Here is a 17,292-nt window from a genome sequence, read left to right as displayed (position 1 = left end):
GTCTATATTGTACAGAGTCACTGCTGTTCTCCACAGTCTGGCATATTGTGTGGCATGTAGCAGACGCTCAAATCATTAAATGGAGTCTAATGGAAATATAACTTTTACCTCTGACAAGGTTGCCTGGGTAGAATAGCAGGTGTCGACTTGTGGGTTGGAAGTGCCTGCCGAGCTCTGGGTTGCTGAGGGAGTGGAAGCCCTTTATTATTATTTAGTAAACCTAGCTGGCTGTAGTAAGGGATCTTCCATGGTGTGGAGACGGGAGAATAACAAAAGGGTTTGGGAGATCTGGATATAGGTTTTGCCCTTGGAAGTGGGAGTACTGGGGAGGGTGTGTGATCCTTGAACAGGAAAGGGATGGATCACGAGGCACTGGGTTTGGGATCAAGGGGTAGTGGAATGAAGTTGCAGCTGTTGGATCCGGCCCCAAAGGTGGGCTGTGGGCTAGGAAGAGGCCAGACAGCACTATGAGTGCCTGCAAGGAGAGACAGGGGTTGCAATGAAGAAAGTCTCACTTTCTCTGTGCCAGAGCAAGGTCTGAACTCCTCGTGCTGGCCACAGGAGCCTGGGCTGGGGGACTTACATGCCAGCGGCTGCTGCCAGGACAAGTCCCTCACAGGAAGCCCTCGACATCCCGCCTCTTCCTGTGAGGTGGAATGAGGGGGTGGGGGTTAGAGCTCACCCCATGGAGAGAGTTGAGGAGGTCCACTCAGAGCCTGGTCCACTCACTTACTGGAGGGTACACCTACCGAGAGCCTTAGCCCTTGAGCTGATGCTCTCTCCTCTTACCTGGGGGCTGGCTTCACTTTCACCTTTCTAAGCTTCAGTTCCTGAGAAGTGGGCCCATACAACCCCTACACCTCACAAGGCTGCTGTGAACGTTAAAGTAGATCAAGCACCTAAAATGCATGCCTGGCATGTGAAAGCAATTGATGAATTTTTTTTTTGTATAAATTTATTTATTTATTTTTGGCTGTGTTGGGTCTTCGTTTCTGTGCGAGGGCTTTCTCTAGTTGCGGCGAGCGGGGGCCACTCTTCATCGCGGTGCGCGGGCCTCTCACTGTCGCGGCCTCTCTTGTTGCGGAGCACAGGCTCCAGAGGCGCAGGCTCAGTAGTTGTGGCTCACGGGCCTCGTTGTTCCGCGGCATGTGGGATCTTCCCAGACCAGGGCTCGAACCTGTGTCCCCTGCATTGGCAGGCAGATTCTCAACCACTGCACCACCAGGGAAGCCCCTGATGAATTTTTTATTTTTATCATCACGGTTTATACTTTCATAAAAGCCCATAACTAGTGTGCAGGGCATTTTTTATTCCTGATTTTATGGGGTTCTGGGGACTGTAGGAGTTATCTGTTGAATGAAAGAATGAATACAGAAAATACTTTCAGTATTTAGATTGCCATGTTTATTTCAGCACGGAAGACCCAGGCCACAGCTAGCTGCTGCCTTTTCAAGCTCAGCGTCTGCCCACAAGCTGGCGTTTCCTGAGAACCTGCTGGGCGCTCGGGGATTCGTCCTCAATCTCACCCCCACAGTCGAGGAAAGTGAGGCTTAGGCAGGACCCGACACGCCCAAGGTCAGCCTGGTAGGCGGGGCTGGGGCTCCTAGCGCAGGCTCCGGCTTGCCCGCCAGGGCAGCCCCTGCTACCCCCGGCTCGGGGGTCGCCACGGTCCCCTCCCGCTCGGATACCGGTCCCGCGAGCCACCCCCGGGGAAGCGGGAGCGGGAGGTTGGGCTGTGCACCCTTTCCCCGACCCGGTAAATTCTCTCCGAACTAGGTGTTGGGGGCTGTCCCGGGGGCCAGATCTCCCCTCCTCCCTTCCTAGCCTTCCGCGGGACGCCGGCAGGACACGGGGAGGAGAGTGCTGAGCAGCGGCCTAGCCTGACTGCGTCCGGGTACCCCGCCACCGGGCTGGGGCGCCCGCTGGGGTCCCCGGCCCGCCTCCCGCCCACGTGGCCGGTTCGGCCTCTCCGCCCCCGGCCTCGCCCCGCCCCGGGGAACCGCCCCCGTAGCCGCCGCTGCCACCATCGTAGCTGCGGTGCGCTCTGCAGCCCCGCCGGTCGAGCCCGTGCTGGGCGCCGAGGTGAGTGTGGGCGGCTGGCCTGGAGCCCCGCTGCTCTGCTAGACCTTCCCCGTCTGGACACCTCTAGACACCCTGGAGCGGGACACTTTCCCCGGCTGCCTCCTCTCCACCTTCACCCACCATGCCGGAGCGGGACCCCACCCCCACCTCCAAGTCGTCCCCGCCCCATCCCTGTGCCCGCAGTGGGCGATGTGCGCTCTCTGGCTCCGGGCACCCTGAGCGCTCAGGGGCGCACTGGGCGCCTGGGCGCGGCTTAGGTAGGCGGTGCCACCACCAGCCCGGACCGGCTGCCGCTCGCGCCGGAGACCCTGACTTAGGTCCTCTGGTAACTCTTGGGCGAAAGTTCCCGAGGTGCCACCTGTCCTGGGGCGCAGCCCCTTTTCCTCGGGGTGGCTTCCCTTCGGGCGCTGCTGGTCGGGGCTCGGAGGGCTGCGGTCATTTCGCGGCTGAGAACCCGGCTTTGGGCGCGCGGGGCGGTGGCCGCGGTTTCTGACCCACCCCGAGCCGTACTGCTCGCGGCTGCGTCTTTAAAACTGCGCGGCCAGAGGATCCCGAGAGAGAGGCGGGGGAGGCGGACACCAAGGGGTTAAGGTGAACTTCGGTCCGTCGTGGTCAGAGACGGGTGAGTGTTCTCTGAATGTGGTAGTTTCTACCAAGTCGGGTTCCCTGGGGCTTTGCCACGGGGAAGAGCCGCGCTTGCACTATCAGCGGCCTCATCCTGGGCTTGAACGTTTCTGAAACAGAGCGGCTTGTTCCTAGAGGGCTCTTGCTCCATTTAATGCCTGAAGCAGGCTTGCCTCCAGCACTGGGGGAGGATGCGAGAACTGCCAGACAGTAGTCGTCAGCTGTCGTGGATGAACGAGCAGAAGCACTACCCAGGTGTTACCACTTTCTACCCTGGGGCGTGGAAGAGGAGTTTTGCCATGTCTGCGTCTTAGCTGTGAAGTCTTGGGCAACTTACTTCACCTGTCCGTGTCTCAATTCCCCCACCTGTAAAGTGGAGATGATAATAGTACAAACCTTAAAGGGTTGTGTAAGATTAAAGTTTTAATGTAGTGCCTGGTACAAGGTAAGTTCTACCTTGGTTAGCTGTTCTTCTTCTTATTTTGGTTGACCTCTAATGGGGCTCCCCAGTGAGGTAGGTGGGCAGGCTTTTGGCACTTCCCCTTCCCCTGCTAATGACCTGAATTATTTACACAGTAACCACGGTGTCCGCTTCAGCCCAGAGACACTTGGATTTTGTAGTAACACTTCTTACGGTTAACCGGCCTTGTGCAAAATGTATCTCAGAATGTGTGATTAGAGATGACCTTTGTCAAGGACACTCCTGGAAAATGGGGTCTTGGACCTTCTGTGGAGGCTCTGGGGTGTTATTGGATGTTTCCCTCGCTGGGGTGGAGTGGATAAGGTTTCACCAGAATTCCTTCAGGCCTTGGTCCCCCTGACAGGATGACATCCTCTAATCTCTGAGAATGTGGGAGTTTATTTAGGGGTACGAGGGCCTGATCTTGTCTCCTCCCTTCCATTTACTCACCTCTAACAGATTGTCCCTTCCATCAGTGGAGTGTCTCTGGGCCACATCAGTTTAGTTTTTTCTTCTGGCAGTGGTAACCACAGACAGGCATTCTGAACCTGCGGCTCTTCTGAAATACACGTGAGATGCTTGGAGCACAGGTGTACATTTTTCCAGAGGGTTCTCTTTTCATCATATTCTGCAAAAGGCCCACACCCCACAAATGTGGGCCCTGAACCGCTGGTGGGAAGATGCAAGTTCTTGCTCCCTATACAGGGCAGGCCCAAGTTTATGGAGTCGAGGTGTCAACATTACCTCTGCCCCTGTAGGTGGAGGTGCACACATGTTGCTTTGTGCCCTTGCTCAGAGCACACCTTCCAGTGGAAAATTCAGGTCTGCCTTGACTTGAGAAAATCTGATAAAGAAGTCATTTGGGGAAAGAAGGCAGGTGGTGGGGGTAGAGACTGTTGGCCTATGGTGGGACCTTTAGGATGGGATGCAGTTCATGAGAATTTGAACTCAGTGTGTCAGGAGACTTCTCAGGGCCTTTGCACGTGCTCTTCTTCTGCTCTGCACACTGTTCCACCACTTCTTCTCATGTCTGGCACTTTCTTGCCCTATAGCTCAGATGTCTCCTCTGTAGAAAAGGTTCCCCTGACCACTCAGTCCAAAGCAGCCCCGCAGTTTCTGTCACATTCCCCCATTGTATTTTACTCACGGTGCTTACCTGAAATGGTCTTACTCATGTATCTGTTTATGGGTTTATTGTCTTCACCCAGAAGAATGTAGAATCCAAGAGGGTAGATGTGTTGCCCTGGTCACTGCTCACCTCTGGCCCCTAGCAACAGTAGGTGCTCAATAGATGTCCCTGAGTGACAGAACGAATGAGTATCCGCTGAGAGAAGCAAGGTGAGTCTGGAGAGGTTTAAGAGTAGTGAAATGCAAAGGAACTGGCCATTAGTCAGGAACGCCAGGCTACAGTGACCTTTGAGGTCACATAATTTAACCGGCAGTTTAAACCACCTCCACAACACCTCTTCCTAGTTATTGCTTAACCTGGGCTTGAATCCTCCAGTGACAGGGAACTCGTTGCCTCCAGAGAGAGCCCATTCTTGTGGAGGAAAGATGTGCTGTGCAGAGAACCAGGTATAGTCCCCGTACCCCCTCTTATGAGGATGAGATGTGGCCTCCAGGCTTCTGCGTGCTTCTGCTCCAGTTTTTCTGGTCTACGTTGCATCCTCGTCCTTTCATCCATCACCATCCATCCCAGAAAGCTGCCTTTACTTCTCTGCCATCACCAAGGTTCCTGAGCCCCTGACCAGAACTCAGTGTGCTACTGAGTTGTATGTCATCTGAGGGGGCCTGAGGCAAAGAGGCATCAAAGAAAACTGCAGTAGTTTAGAAACTTTCGAGGCCAAGATCTGTATTGTTCAGGCCCTTGTAACTCATTGGGCAGCAGGGGTGGGTGGCAATGGGGTGTGGAGCTCTGTTTCTTTCACTCTTTTGTTCTTTCCCTGTATTTTTTCAATTCATTCCTTAATCGGTTTATTAATTGTGGCCCTAGATATATTTTTAAAAAATTAATCCTTGGTGGACTTCCCCAGCAGTCCAAACTAGGATCCCACATGCCACAAGGTGTGGCAAAAAAAAAAAAAAAAAAATTTATTCATCCTTCATGGTTTGTATAAATATTGCCTGATTCATATCACCTCACATATACAAGTTGGAACTTGAGTGAAAATGAAATGTTTTTATATATGATTCTAACTTATTGAGTCAGTTTCTGCGTGGGAGGTCACCAGTGTGGTGAGTGGAGCCGGGTCCACTGTGGAGAGGTTTGGTGGCAAGCTTTGGTTTTTTCATGTGCCTTAGCCACTTAGCTCAGCTCATTTACTTCACGTATTCAAGAATCACTTATGGAGGGAGGGCTCTGGCCTGGCCACACAGCAGTCAAGGAAACCAACAGCGTTCCTCCCTTTAGGAGTTCACATCCCAGTGATGGAGGTGGACAATAGACAACTAGACCTATAATATAATGTCAGGGAGTGTGATCCGTGTGATGAAGGAGGTGAAGCTGGGTAAGTGGGTCCAGAGTGGTTGGGATGGAGGCAGGGTTGGTTTAGGTTAGGGAAGGTCTCTCTGAGGAAGCAGCATTTGAGCAGAAACCCGGTTGAAAGAGGGAGCAGCCATTGTGGGTGTCTTGGGGAAGACCATTCTATGCAATATGGAACCCAAGGTTGTGGTCAAGCCCCTGGTGTGGCCAGTCAGCTCTTGAGCCCTGGACATGGTCTATCTCCCTGGTGAAGGGAGAGGGGAATTGAGGCAGGGTGGGCAGAAGCTCCCCCACCTTCTCCCCAAATCCTAGCAGGTGACTGGAGTAAGAGCTCAGCGTTGTGTGCTCTCCTGGTTGACCAGAATGCTCGTGCCTTCCTTTCTAGAGGGCGGGACCTGGAGTGATGATGTTCCTGAAACCGCTGCCTTGACAACTCAGCATGAACCGAGGGGGCTTGATGCAAGATTCTCTTTGGTTATAGCAGTGTGTGTGTGTGTGTGTGTGTGTGTGTGTGTGTGTGTGTGTGTGTTGGAATATGCTGTGGAAAAGGAACTGACATAGCAGCCTTCAGTAAATGACAGTTGATCTGAATGGCTGTGCCTTGGGCTGCTGAGCTCAGCACCAATATCTTCATATTATCTTTGCAACTGTCCTGTGGCACGGACCCTCTTAGTGAACCCATTTTTCAGAACCCATTTTTCACACCCAATTGTGGTGTGGAGTGATGAATAATTTGCCAACTGTTTGTTTTCTTGGGCCTCTTGTCAGTTGTATTGGGAGAGGTGAAGGTGAGGAGGATCTTCCCTGAAGATTTCTTCAGTGATGTAAAGAAAGATGGGTGTTTTATTTACTTTTAATTAATTAATTAATTAATTTTTTGCTACGTTGGGTCTTCGTTGCTGCACGCGGGCCTTTTCTAGTTGCGGTGAGCGGGGGATACTCTTCGTTGCGGTGCGCAGGCTTCTCATTGTGGTGGCTTCTCTTGTTGTGGAGCACGGGCTCTAGGCTCGTGGGCTTCAGTAGTTGTGGCTCACAGGCTCAGTAGTTGTGGCTCGTGGGCTCTAGAGCGCAGGCTCAGTAGTTGCGGCGCACGGGCTTAGTTGCTCCGCGGCATGTGGGATCTTCCTGGACCAGGGATCGAACCTGTGTCCCCTGCATTGGCAAGCGGCTTCTTAGGTGCTGTGCCACCAGGGAAGTCCCAAGATGGGTGTTTTAAATATCTTAGTTAGGCCTCTCTTTTGTGCACATCCCTGTGGAATGTCAGCTCTGGGAGGCAAAGGCTGCTCCTGGCCAAATGCTCAGTCCCTGGCTCAGTGAGGGTTTGTTGCGATGTTAGGTGGATGCCCCAGGGTTTCTGGTGGCCATGGAACAACAAGGCTGGAGGAGGTCATTGCCTTCATTTCCCAGGTGTCTCCTGACTTTTCCAAGGTGGACCAAAAGTCAGGGCAGAAATAGACATGGGGCCCAAGTCAAAACCAGAATGCTCCAGAAAGAGAGGCTGGGGCCCGTGGCCAGAGTTGGAGGATAGAGGAGGCAGCTTGGTGTCTTGCCTGGCTCAGCCAGCTAAAGACCAAGCTAGTTATTTAACAGTTCAACTTGGTTCCTTGTCCCAACACCTCACCTCCACTTCCAGCCAGCATATGGTAAATTTATGGATCTGGATTTGCTGTTCCTGCCAATAGAACCCCAAGCCCTGAATTCATCTCCAATTCTGAGCTCAGTAATATTTCCTGGAAGCTGGAGCAGCACAGTGACCGGCTTTGAGGCAAATAGAAATTGTAGAGATGGCATTTGGGGTCCTGTGTTCCAGTCTCCACTCCAGCATTTTCAATGGAGTGACCTTGGACAAGGTGCCTAACCTCTCCAAGCCTGTTTGCTCATCTGTAAAGGGGGGTGGTTCTTGCCTGTACCTCACAGGTCTGCTCTGAGGATGAAATGAGAAGATATTTGCAAAGTGCTTACCCCCGTCACAGCCTGCATGCAGGAGGGGCTGGCCAGGGTCGTCATCTGGTGACTAAGGATTGACCCAGGTCACTCCATCACTGCTTTGTGCTCCTGATAGGAGAGGTGTGCTCAGACACACTGGAAGTTCTTCATTCAGATTTGGGGGTTTCACTGGCGTGGGTGTTATTCTTTTTGGAGATGATCTTATTAGGGGCCAAATCTGGATAATGGAGTTGGGGGTCAGCTTATGGTGAGACAGAGGCCAGGGTGAACCACTGCCGAGACCTCTTGCCCAACCACAGCCCCCCATCCTCTCCCAGCAGTCTCCCCAGGCCCCAGCTTACAGTGGCCACCCCATGTCCCCATGGCCCTCTGTCCCTGAGGGGCATATGACATCTTGGAACTTGGCTGCTTCAACTCACCGTTCCTACTCATCTTTACCACACCACATCCCAAGTCATCCTCTGGCTCTTGTAACAGAGCTGAACCTGACATCCCCCAAATACCCCAGAAGCTTTTCCACTTTCAAATCTTTGCTTCTGCTGTTCCCACTACTTGGAATGCTCTTTCGCTTTTGTCCACTTTCACAGATTCCCTCACTGCCCACTCCAATGGCCTCTTCCCTCTTTCCTTCCCTTTTGGCTAGAAAAAGAAATGCTCTTTTGCATAGGAAACTCTGATTATTCCTTAATACACGGAAATGCAAACAAATCAGAAGTTGTAGAGTAAAAAATGAAATTCCGCCTCCCTCATCCCAGGCTTGCATCCAGAAAGAACATTTATGATAAGCTGGCTGTGTATTTCTCTCACATTCTTACGTACAGATGTGTGTACCTGTGTATATCTTTAAAAACCAACTTAATTGCTCATTTTGTATGTATTCTTCTCCAGCCTTTTTTTTTTCTCTTCATTTAGCCATATGTACAAGAGCACTTTCTCTGTCCATATGCTCTCTTCTTTTTACCTGCCCTGGCTCTCCCCTTCCCCAGGGAAGAGTGTACAAATTTGTATGGAAATAGGTTTTCATTTCTCTTGGGTACATACCCAGCAGTGGAATTGCAGGTCGGATGGTAACTCAATGTTTAACATTTTGAGGAATTGCCAAATGTTTTCCGTAGTGGCTGTACCATTCTGCAGTCCCACTAGTGGTATATGAGGGTTCCAATTACTCCGCACCCTTAGCAGCACTTGGCACTGTCCATCTTTTTGGTTATTGCCATTCTAGTGCATGTGAAGTGGCATCTCATTGTGGTTTTGGTTTTCATTTCCATAATGGTTAGTGGTGTTAAATATCTTTTTTTAACTTTATTTTTTAGAGCAGTTTGGGTTTATAATAAAACTGAGAGGAAGGTACAGAGATTGCTCCTATACTCCCTGCTCACACACATGCGTAGCCTCCACCATTATCAACAGCACTCACCAGAATGGTACATCTGTCACCAAGGATGAACCTGCATTGGCACATCATAATCATCTAAATTCTATAGTTTACCTAATGGCTCACTCTTGGTATTCTACTCTCAGTGGGTTTGGATAAATGTACAATGACATATATCCTTCATTATAATATCATACAGAATATTTCACTGCCCTGAAAAGCCTCTGTGCTCTACCTGTGCATACTTTCCTCCACCTTCCACAATAACCACTGATCTTTTTATTGTCTCCACAGTTTTGCCTTTTCCAGAATGTCATGTAGTTAGAATCATACAGTGTGTAGCCTTCTCATTTTGGTTTCTTTCGCTTAGTAATATGCAATTAAGGTTCCCCATGTCTTTTCATGGCTTGATAACACATTTTTTAGCACTGAATGATATTCCATTGTCTGGGTATATCACAGTTTATTTTTCCATTTACCTACTGAAGGACATCTTGGTTGCTTCCAAGTTTTGAAAATTATGAATAAAGCTGCTATAAACATCTATGTGCAGGGTTTTTTTTTTGAGATACACATTTTAAAGTAATAACTAGAATTATGACTTATAACGTTATACCAGAACATATAAGACTTTTAGGAATTTCATGTAATGTCTGAAGCATTTATATTAACATATTTCCATACAAATAACTCAGAGAAAGTTTAGTATTAGTTTTGTTTTTTATACAGCAGGTTCTTATTAGTCATCAATTTTATACACATCAGTGTATACATGTCAATCCCAATCGCCCAATTCAGCACACCACCATCCCCACCCCACCGCGGCTTTCCCCCCTTGGTGTCCATACGTTTGTTCTCTACATCTGTGTCTCAACTTCTGCCCTGCAGAAGTTTTGTGTGGACATAAGTTTTCAGCTCTTTTGGGTAAATACCAGGGAGTGTGATTGTTGGATCATATGGTAAGCGAGTGCTTAGTTTTTTAAGAAACCACCAAACTGTCTTCCAAAGTGGCTGTACCATTGTGCATTCCTACCAGCAGTGTATGAGAGCGCCTGTTGCTCCACACGCTTGTTAGCATTTGGTGTTGTCAGTGTTTTGTATTTTGGCCATTGTCATAAGTGTTTAGTGGTATCCTCATTGTTGTTTTAATTTGTGTTTCCCTGTTGTCACATGGTCATACGGAGCATCTTTTCATATGCTTACTTGCCACGTGTATATCTTCTTTGGTGAGGTGTCTGTTAAGGTCTCTGGGCCGTTTTTGATTCAGGTTGTTTGTTTCTTGTTGAGTTTTAGGAGCTCTTTGTATATTTTGTGTAACAGTCCTTTATCACATGTGTCTTTCACAAATGCTTTCTCCCACTCTGTGACTTATCTTCTATTTCTCTTGGTATTATCTATTGCAAAGCAGAAATTTTTAATTTTATGAAGTCCAGGTTATCAATTATTTCTTTCATGGATTGTGTTTTTGGTGTTGGATCTAAAAAGGCATCACCATTACAAGGTATTCTAGGTTTTCTGCTATGTTATCTTCTGGGTGTTTTAGACTTTTGCATTTTACATTTAGGTCTGTGATTCATTTTGAGTTAATTTTTGTGAAGGGTGTAAGGTCTATGTTTAGATTTTTTTTTTTTTTCTTTTTTTGTATGCGGATGTGCTGTTATTTCAGCACCATTTGTTGAAAAGATGATCTTTGTTCCATTGCATTGCCTTTGCTCCTTTGTCAGAGATCAGTTGACTGTATTTATGAGGGTCTATTTCTGGGCTCTCTATTCTGTTCCATTGATTTATTTGTTTATTCTTTTGCCAGTACTGCACTGTTTTGATCACTGTAGCTTTATAGTAAATCTTGATGTCGGGTAGCCTCAGTCCTCCAACTTTGTTCTTCTTCAATATTGTGTTGATTGAATATCTTTTAATATGCTTATCAGCCATTTGTGTATCTTCTTTGGAGAAATGTCTATTCAGATCTTTTGCCTATTTAAAAAATTGGGTTGTGTTTTTACTATTGAGTTGTAAGGGTTCTTTATATATTCTAGATTCAGTCCCATATCAGATACATGATTTTTCAACATTTTCTCCCATTTTGTGGGTTGTCTTTTCACTTTCTGAATGGTGTCCTTTGAAGCCCAAGTTTTTAATTTTGATGAAGCCAATTTATCTATTTTTCTTGTATTGCTTGTGCTTTTGGTGTCATATCTAAGAAACCTTTGCCTAATCCAAGATCATAAGGATTTATGCCTAAGTTTCCTTCTAAGAATTTTATAGTTTTAGCTCTTACATTTAGGTCTTTGATACATAATTTTTAGGTGTGGTGTGAGGTAGGCCGGTACAGCTTCATTCTTTTGCATGCGGATAGCCTGTTGACCCTGCACAATTTGTTGAAAAGACTATTCTTCCCATTTAATTGTCTTGACATCCTTGTCAAAAACCAGTAGGCCATAAATGTGTTTATTTCTGCATTCTCATTTCTATTCCATTGATCTGTATGTCTATCCTTGTGCTAGTACCATTGTCGGTACTATCTTGATTACTATACCCTTGTAGTAAGTTTTGAAATCGAGAAATACGAATCTTTCCACTTTGTCCTTTTCCATGATTGTTTTGGCTATTTTGGGTCCCCATATGAATTTTAGGGTCAACTTGTCAATTTCTGCAAAAAAGGCAGCTAAGAATTTGACAGGGATTGTATTGAGTCTGTAGGTCAGTGGGAGGTTTTGCCATCTCAATGATATTAAGTCCAGTCCTGAAATACTTTTACTGAGTGCATCACTTACTCAGCTCCCCCAGTCATCGTTTTCAGAAGAGACACTCAGAGGCCCATCCTTCAAGCTGTACAGACAAAAATCCAGGAACATCAGCATCTCTTTTCCTTGTTGAAGATAGTGACACAATATAGTGTAGTGTTTAATCTAAGGCTGAAGACCTTGGATAAAATATTTAATGCCTGAATTTGTGGAATGGAAGTGCATCTGGCACTGACTGAGCATATGGCGGACCTGGCTTCCCTTTACTCTGAGGGCATGATGGAGATTCCTGAAGATCCTCCCATATTCCCCTGCCTCCATGCCTTGAGAAGTGTTGTGAGAACTAGGGACCCCCACAGCCCTGGAGGTACCAGGGAATGGTGGAGGGCATTGGAGTGAGGCTGCATTTTAATTTGTTTTATCTATTGGGCAAAGAGGTAGAATTTCATTTAAGGGGAGAGTTTTGATGCTGAAGCAACTTTTGTCCCCCCCCCCCCCATCATAGTTTGAAGAATGGAATCAAAATAAGAAAGGAATACTATCACACATTAAAAGATTAGTTTACACCCCTACATGCACTTATATGTTCCAGAGGTAATGCTTTGGCACAAGTCCAAGATTGTATTCTCATGGAAGAAGAAATAAAAAGCAAAGCACCTACATGTGCATCAATAGGAACCTGGATTTCTGAATTTAAGGAACAACCTGGGAACTCCATTGGAAACTGCACATCCACTCACACCTCAGCTTACTCTCAGCTGGGATGAGGAGGTCCATTTTAAACAAAACAGTGCTAATGCATGTGTGTGTGTATGTGTGTGTGTTGAGGGGGATGGAGTTACCACTGTTGTTTCAAAAAAATTTGGGCTGAGTTTTTAGTTCATTTCTGGAGGGGGAAAAACTTATATGCAATAGAATTATTTTGAGATCTTCAAAATCTAAACTCCTTTGGTTTAACAGATTACCTAAGCTGTTAGAATAGTTCATAGGGATTTCATTTCCATTATTCAGTGAGGGGTGTGTGTGCATGCATGTGCACCTGGAAAGTTAGGGGAAAAACACAGTGATAAAACCCAACCCCAAAACAAGGAAGCGTGTTACAGAGCTGAGTGAGGTTCTAGTCTCAGAAGGTGCAGCTTAGCTGACCTTGTGTAACCTCTCTCTATGACACATCTCCCAGGGGGGTGGAAAAACTGTTTCTCTCCAGCATGGCTTTAATTTTACAAAAGCCCTGTGCAGTCTTGCGGAGTCAAGTGGTTTTCTTAACAAATTGCTCATATTTCATGTGTTCTGGGCTGGGCTGGGGCTCACTAATCCTTGGCCAGCATTGTGAGTCACAAAATATTTAAATGACCGCCTGAGTCCTTAGAGGAGAGAGAGTTAACTTAGGGAGCTGGAGTGACTCTTAAACAGCACTGCAGGAAACAAGGTGTAGAATTGATAGCAATATTAGCAGCTCTTTTTTATTATACTAGTAAAGAAAGTTATATTGCCTTTTACAGTGAGATAATAATGATGATGCTACCAAATTTTATTGAGTACTTATTATATGGTGGAGTCTGGCTTTTCACACTTGTTTTTGATGTGACCCATTGTAAGAAATAAATCTAGACAGTAACCTGTTTGTGTGTGTGTGTGTGTGTGCGTGCACACATATCTAAAAGAAGTTTGGTGAGACACTACTTACCCTATGTATGTCTAATGTCCTCTGATAATTCTTTTCAGCATTAATGAATTTATGCTTTTTAAAAAAATGATGGTTGTGAGACCCACTAAATTTATTTCAGTAATGGGTCAAAACCTACTATTTGAAAAACACTGTGCTAGACAATTTACTATGTGTTTTATATGTACTATCTCATTTAATTCTCACAGCAAACTCATGGAAGGGATATTATTATCCCCACTTTATGTATGGGGAAACTGAGGCACAGAGAGGTAACTTGCCCAGGGTCACGCTGTGAATGGGTAGTGGAGCTGGGCTTGAACCCAGAAACTGGGTACTGTTAGAAGTTCAAAGGAATAGGGTATAACTTAATATCCTAATGAGTTAAACATAGTACATATAAAACACATCCATATATATATATATATATATCACACATACAGAGGGAGCGTGAGCACGAGTGAGAGCAAGAGAAGGAGAGAGAAAGATATTTATTTTGAATAATTGGTGATTCTTCTATGTGACTGTAGAGGCTTGGCAAGTTAAAAGTCTGCAGGGTAGGCTGGCAAGCTGGAGGCTCAGGGAAGAGTTGCAGTTTGAGTCCCAGGGCCACCTACTGGCAGAATTCCTTCCTGCTGATGGAGGTCAGTCTTTGTTCTGTTAAGGCCTTCGACTGATTGGATGAGGCCCACCCACATTATGAAGAGCAACTTGTTTTACTCAAAGTCTATGATTTAAAAGTTAATTTCATCTAAAAAATTCCTGTACCTTCACAGAAACATCTTGAATAATGTTTGACCAAATATCTGGGCCTTAGAGTCTAGCTGAGTTGTTGTTTAAAATTAAGTATCACAGGGGATAAGATACTGTTTGAAGTTGTTCAGAAGAAACGAATAAGGTGGTGGGAAGCAGGAGTGTGGTACTGTTACAAATGGGAGAACATTTCAGAAAGAACTCCCTCTCCCATGACTAATTGCAAAATAAGGCCATCCCTGGCTCCTGTGCAATTACAGAGGGACAGCATGAGTTGGCAGATGAGTTGGGGGTGGGGGCAGCTCAGATTTTCTTGCTTTGAGTTGAATGGATTTTTCTTACATTTCACTTTGAGATCAGAGGCCTGAGAATTCATGGCCCTAAGTAAACAGGGCCATTTATTTGCAGCTACTGGGTGCTTGTTCAATAGATTTATCTGAATTGCTGTATATGCTAATGTGACATTTGTGTCTCAGCCTAAACTTGAGACACTTTGCTCCCCTCTCCTGGGCCACAAGCTACCACACAGCTGTGGTGACCTCTGGGTCACTGGCCACAGGAACTGTTGGTATTTGGGGCTGTCTGGGTGGGAATTCAGGCTGTATGTGTGAACATGGTACCCAGGCAACATTAAATTTATTATAGTTTTAATTTTATCATTTTTAAATTGAGATATTATTCACATAGCATAAAATCAACCCTTTTAAAGTATACAGTGTAGTAGTAGTTTTTAGTATATTCACAAGGTTGTGCAGCCATTACAACTATCCAATTCCAGAATATTTTCATCACCCCAAAGTATAGCTTTTTATTTTGAAAGTAATTTAAACATTCAAGAACACTGTCCACTGGATCTGTCCCATCAGCACACAAACATGCTGTTATTTTTCCCAACTTAAGAAAAAACCCCACCCCACTTCTTCCTCCAGTTACACCCCCATTTCTTTTCAGTTTAGAGCAGAACTTTTTGAAAGAATTGTCTGGACTTACTGATTCCAATTCCTTGCCTCCCATGCTCTCTCACTTAAAAAAATAATTGTGATAAACTACATATAACATAAAGCTTACCATCCTAACCATTTTGAAGTGTCCAATTCAGTAGTGTTAAGTATATTCACGTTGTCGTGCAACAATCTCCTGAACTTTTTCATCTTGCAGAATTGAAACTCTATATCCATTAAATGACAATTCTCCATTTCTCCCTCTCCCCAGACCCTGGTAACTACCATTCTATTTTCCATCTCTATGAATTCACTACTCTAGATGCCTCATATAAATAGAATCAATATTTGTACTGTATGTATTTGCAAGACAATATTTGTCTTTTTTGGTGACTGGCTTACTTCATTTAGTATAGTGTCTTCGGTGTACATCCATGTTGTAGCATGTGTCAGAATTTCCTTCCTTTTTTAAGGCTGAAAAATATTCCAGTGTATGTATAGATCACATTTTGATTATGCATTCTTCTGTTGCAGGAGCACTTGGGTTGCTTCCACTTTTGGCTCTTATGAACGATGCCGCTTTTATCCCAATTCTCTTTTGAGCCCATTATTCCTTACGAATATCTCTTGCCCAGGTCTGCAGTGACTGCCATGTTCCTCATCCCAGTGACCCATCTGCGGCCCCATCCTGCTTGGCTACCAGCAGTGTTTGACATAGTTGGTCATTTTCTCTTTCTTGAAGCTCTTTCTTTACCGGGCTTCCAGGACACTGGTCCTCTTCCCACATCTCAGTTAAGGGCAACTCCATCCTTCTGATTGCTCAGACCCGAAGCCTGGGGTGTGGTCTTTGACTCTTATATCTCTCATCCCCACACTCATCAGAAAATCCCACTGTGTGTACTGTCAATACCTAGAATGCGGCCACTGCTTACCACCCTCGTTGCTACCACCCTTGCCCAAGCCCCTTTCCCCTCTCACCTGAATGACTGTGGCGATCTCTTTGCTGGTCTCCCAGCTTCTGCCCTTAGCGCCTTCCAGCTTGTTCTCAATTCAAAGCCAGAGGGATCCTTCTAAAGTGGTGGGCAGATTACCACCCAGTTTGCTCAGAACCCTCAAAAGGTTACAGCAAAAGCTAAAGTCCTTACAGTAGCCTACAAGACCCCCATGATCTGGCCGAATTTCCTCTCTTGACTCCTCTTTTGGTTTTCTCTTCCCCTGTCCACCCGACTCCAGCCACATCAGCCTCAATTCTCTCCTCTACTTGGACACCTCAGGGTCTTTGCACTCACTCATCCCCCTGCCTGGAATACTTTTCTCCTGACTTCGGCGTAACTTGGTCCCTTACTTCCTTCACCTTTACTCAGATATCACCTTCTCTGGCCATCGTATCTAAACTGTCACTACTGCCCCCAGCACTCCTCTCTGCCTTTCTAGACTTATTTTTTTCTCTTTACTCCTGTCACAATCCAGTATAGGGTATATTTTGCTTATTCATCTTATCCGTTTTCTGCCTCCACCACTAGAATGTAAATTCTATGAGGGCCGGGGGTTTTTCTTCTATTCTGTTCCCTGCCATATTCACAGCACTTCGCCTGGCACCAAGTAGACACTCAGTAAATTGGTTTCATTATTGGAACCAATAAATGAACGTTTGGAAAATAGAGATTAAAAGCCATTTATGATTCTTTCATTATGATACAATTCTTGCCGTATTTCTTTTTTACATGTGAATTGTTACAATATAAGTATATGTGTGTGTGTCCCATTTTTTCCCACCAGACATTCATTCCTCCATAAGATTTTTTTTTAAGTTGCTACATAATCTTCATGATTACTTGCTAAACAGCAACATAATGTTTCACTGAGTGGATGTAGCACTTTTATTTAACCTTGTTGTTTTGTTTAGTACTATTGGACAGCTTCCAATCTGTTGCTATTGGAGATTACACCACAGTGTCTGTTGGGCATTTGCCCTGCCTCCCTCCCTCTCCTCTGAAGGAGTCCTCTTTCTCCTGAGCCTGGGTGGGGACTGGGGCCCAGGCTGGGCCCATCATGGTTCCGCAGCCACCTGGCTATGGTGATTGGTTCAGGGCTGCCTATAGCCCCAGCCAGGACAGGCCATGGGCTTCCCTCAGGTCACCCTTGCTCAAAAGTGTCAGAGAAGATACTCAGAGGCATCAGAGCAGTAGGGAAGAGGCCCCAGAGTATAGAGTGGTGA

At 46.1% G+C, this 17,292-nt stretch overlaps 1 protein-coding gene across 3 annotated transcripts in view; it reads left to right on the top strand.

Annotated features, from left to right (window-relative positions):
- Positions 1–2,006: 2,006 nt before the first annotated feature.
- The window catches only part of ARHGEF3 (Rho guanine nucleotide exchange factor 3), a 309,373-nt gene continuing 294,087 nt past the window's right edge, over positions 2,007–17,292 (top strand). Inside the window, exon 1 of one of the 3 annotated variants that reach the window (XM_059939953.1) lies at positions 2,007–2,082. The gene's annotated coding sequence lies outside the window, so the exon portion shown is untranslated. Of the gene's footprint in view, positions 2,083–2,420; positions 2,705–17,292 lie in introns of those variants that run through there. The other 2 variants (XM_059939957.1, XM_059939952.1) reach the window with 2 other exon arrangements.

Source organism: Balaenoptera ricei, chromosome 11 (genome assembly GCF_028023285.1).
Source record: "Balaenoptera ricei isolate mBalRic1 chromosome 11, mBalRic1.hap2, whole genome shotgun sequence".
Lineage (NCBI taxonomy): Eukaryota > Metazoa > Chordata > Mammalia > Artiodactyla > Balaenopteridae > Balaenoptera > Balaenoptera ricei.
This window is presented reverse-complemented; position numbering and strand designations above follow the sequence as displayed.